A 4,341-nucleotide genomic window follows, 5' to 3' on the forward strand; every position below is an offset into this window, starting at 1 on the left:
AAATAAGAACAGCACAAAACTAAAAGTTATTAAAAACAAATGCTTAGGCTGATTATTTAAAAGTTCACCAAGGACTTGGATGGACTCAGACATATTAAAAGGGGTCGTCTACTATTTTTTAAATGCACAGTATCAGTTCYCTTTCCCCCTCTTGAAATGGAAAGTCTTTCAACTAAGAACATATTCAAGGCTGTCTCCTAGTTTCTGTTATGTGGGAAGTCATTGCAAATATTTCCTCTGGTTTTCTAATCTCTGTGGTTGCATTAGGGTAATTCTACTGTTCCTACACAACTTTTAAGTTTAACTCTCTTATTCAAATCAGTTTAAATTAGCTGGGCTGCCAAAGTTCATTAACTATTACTTAGTACGTACTTTGTTACTTCACCTCTAATCTTGAGGAAACTCCATATGAAACAAAAACGGTCATGAAAGCTTAGCAGAAATTGGCTTAGACTTACCAGTCCAAGCCTGAATACAACTAAGTCTAGCAAAAAAGAAATATAAGACTGGTATACTGTTCACATCCTCCACTCAAGGAGGAATTCAGAAATACACTTGTCATACAAAATTATAGTATACTTTACTCTTCTGCTCAGAATCCCAGTTCTTTCCATGTTACTCTCTAACCTCTAGGCTATGTGGACAACGTGCTACGTAGGCCTCAGAAAAGGTACCATCCTTTGTTTTGTGACAATCAGCTTGTGTGTACGCTCTGATCAGGACTCCGCTGGATATCTTATTATGAGAAATGTCTAACTTGTGGGTAGCTGTCCTCTCTTCTCTTTGCTCCTGTCTCTCTTCACAGCATTTCTAAAGAAATATACTTGTGATCCTGAGAAGTAACAAAGTGAAGCTGAAAGGYCTTTTCCCCTCAAAAAAGGGAAGCAAGGGAGTTACTTCACTGAAGAGTTAAGGAGCCAAGATTTTAGCTGCATCTCAGTACAAGAGCTGCTGAAAAATTAACAGACTTATATATTTTCCTCTCTGCCTGACTCTTTTCCCCTCAGACTTTCTTCTTCTCCACATCCTCCTCTTTCACAGAGAAAAAAAAATCAGAATAGCTAATGCTCCCTCTGTGTCTGTTCTGAAAGAGTAATGTAAAAAAGCAGGAGCGGGGGGTAGGGGGGGAGGGAACACAGACAAGTACTCTCACTGACAGAAGATTTCAGCCTGTGCACAATCTGAAAGATCTTGACCTTAAGGTCCAAAAATTTTCTGTCTTAGAAACTGTTTGACACATCCATACCATACCATTAGATATCCAGGAGATACCATCTCCATTTTTACCTCCTACCAGTAGAACCGGTAGGAGCAGATGCTAGAATAAAAGTATGACTTAAAGCTTGCCACTTCAGTACACCATGTGAGCATCTGTTCCTGGCACCAAAGAGCCCTGAATAACTGAACTGAAGATACTGATGTCTTTTCAAACAAATGAAGGTCTTACCCAGGAAGACCCAGAGCACATGCACTTCTTTTTCCTATCCAAAAACCTCTCCCTCTACCTTCCGATGGTGACAGTTCACACATCATAGGAAGATACTCTACCTTAAAGTATATCTCTTGCAGTGTTGCAGCAAACAAGAAAGCTAATCTGAATTCAAGTAATGCCCTCTATTAAACAGAAGTTTTTGAGGATCTTCTAACTGTGCTCTCTTAGCACTCTTGTGCTAAGCTAACACTGAACTATGCATGTCAGCAACAGCTGTATGCTTCTGTAAGGTTGTCACCTCCCATACGGATTTCAGTAATATGCTTAACTGAATATTTTTGCTATAGTAACTTAAGAAACAACAGCCACTCTCTGAGGGGTGAAGAAAGAAATTAAGGTAGCTTAACAACAAAAATGAAACTAAGAGACTTTCTTCAGAATTAACAGCTGACTAGGCATGCTGATAATTCTAGACTATTGTCTCTAGGTAGCCTTGCAGAATAATTAATCACCAATGAAATTTCCTATGGCATTATTAGAGATTTTTGTTATTTTATTGAAGTAAAAGTAAGTATTTTAACATTTCTTTCCATAGTTCTGTTACCCTCCAAAGTCCTAGGGCCATGAGTATACAGGAAGTAATGCAAGATGACACACTAAGTTAGATTTTTTTCTTTTCTTTTTTTAATTATTTTCTCAGATTAACTGAATAATGGAGCAGTAAATTTTCAAGGAAATAAATATATATAGAGAAAGAAAGTTACAGGTTTTTTTTTCCCCCTTTAGGCAGTAAAAGGCATGTGGAAACACTGCATCTGCTAAACTAGACATTTCCAGACAATTAACATCTAACCCCACTGCCACTCAAATAATGTTCTCATTTCCATTAGTTGGGCTCAAACCTGGACACAAGAAAGAATCCACTGAGACTTTATATGAATTATGCCACAAAGTAGTCTGAGGATATGCTTATAYGCTCTATTTGCCTATGCTTTGACTATCAAAGAATGCTCGTCTGTTTAGGATGCTAAAATAATTCTATTAATCTGTATGAGCTCTGGAGATATAATGAGAGGTATTAAAATGTCATAACAGTAAATGTAACACAAATGCTACCTATTTAATAAACTATTATGTTAAAACATGCAGAAAGTCTTTTTTTATATGTAGACKTCAAAGGTTTCTGATATTTTCAACAAATTTATTTTTGAAATACCTACTTCAATTTCAGCTCAAATCAAATTAYGAGAAAGAAATGGCAGGTTGCCATGTACAGAATTTCCCTCCTTATTTTTTCACTATGTTGTCAGTATAGGTAACACAAGCTGTTCTTGCCCTGCTACATTCGCTTATAGTCTTGTGCAGCAGGCCAAAGGCATCCACTCAAGAACGGTTATTTCATACRTTATTGCACACTCATTAGAACGTAACTGACAGGACAGCAGCTTATTCATGCAGAAGTCAGATCCCAATCGTACATACTGACTGGCTTTCAGAAAGCCACAGACTCTCCCATATTATTGTTCCGGAGATTTGTCCTGTTTTCTTGTTGTTTCATTTGGGAGARGGGAAGGGACCCAGAAGTATGGAAACAATCACACAACAGTCTTCCAGGCTCCATTGTAATAGCATTAATTAACAGAACTAAGAACATAYGCGGTAGAGATGGCAAGTTCTGGGTCTTTAAGAAATTTAAAATACATCTAAATTTTGATAACTATCATTTAATAGAATGAGACTTAACGTGCAGACATTTAAGCTTATGAACACATTTATCTCTTGAATATTCCACCAAACCTGAATCAATRTGCACAGATAATCATGCTAGTAAGAGTTTCAGAAGTCAGGCCATTAAACTGAGGATCACCTAGCATAATGATCTAATGAAAATTAAAACAGACTGTACAGCAAAAGGGCCTTACTGGTCCTCACWTAGTCTTACTGTTTCACTGGAGTCAGGCTAAGTAGAATTCACAGAAATCTAYTCAAATTCCCCTTTCCCTATTATTTCATTAATTAGATAGCTGACTTAATACAACTTTGTAAACAAGCCTCCTGTTCAATAGGAAAGCAGTTTCTGAAATCCTTTCTCATTTCAGAGTACAAGAAAGGAAACAAACTAAAAATGTACTGCTTTCAGCACTAAAAAAAAGAACTTTATATTCCTAATATCAATATATGATTCCAACTTCATATATGAAAGGCCCCRAAATTGAATATGCATATTTAAATTGAGTATCAAAGCCCAATGTTTAGAGGAGAAGGAAAAAAAAAAAAAACACGGTTTCAAATTTTTACTGTTGACAGAGAAGTTTAAAATATTGTACCCACTCTAAAAACGCATTTGTAATAGATTTTCAGACTGAAGAAAAAAAAACACATGTAATCCACAGTTTCTCTCAGCAAACATTTTCTTTCCTAAGGTATCATCTGTTTAATCAGAAACTCCTGTAAAATGCCACAGCCTTAGTAAATCTCTAAGGAAGATGTACTGCGAACGACACGATTTCTTCTTCTCCTTTTTTAACGCTCTCGTAACGGGTCCGCGCCACACGGGGACAGCCACCACCCGTCCCTTCCCGCCCGCCCTCCGGCCGCGCCGCGCTCGCGGAGCTGAACTCTGCCCGAGGGCCGGCGGCGGCTCCGCTCCGCGCCTCGCCCGGCCGCGAGAGGGGCGCCGGGAGCCCTCGGCCGCCGGCCCCGCTCCTCCCCGCCGCCCTCCCCGCCGCAGCCAGGACAGAAGTTGCCGCAGCGCCGGGACACGGGCGGAGGAGGCGGCTCCAGGGGCCGCCGCCAACTTCAGCGCGGTCCCCGGCCCCCGCCGCCCAGCGCCTCGCACCCCGCGGGCCAGGGCTGGCGGCTCCCGCTCCCCCGCCCGGACACCCCGCGCCGGCCGAGAAACTTACTTG

General features: G+C 40.3%; 1 protein-coding gene across 1 annotated transcript in view; it reads right to left on the minus strand.

Annotated features, from left to right (window-relative positions):
* The window catches only part of OXR1 (oxidation resistance 1), a 266,736-nt gene that overhangs the window by 261,484 nt on the left and 911 nt on the right, over positions 1-4,341 (minus strand). The window lies entirely within an intron of this gene.

This window comes from Rhea americana, unplaced genomic scaffold, assembly GCF_003343005.1.
Source record: "Rhea americana isolate MKP2758 unplaced genomic scaffold, rheAme1 scaffold_46, whole genome shotgun sequence".
Taxonomy (NCBI): domain Eukaryota; kingdom Metazoa; phylum Chordata; class Aves; order Rheiformes; family Rheidae; genus Rhea; species Rhea americana.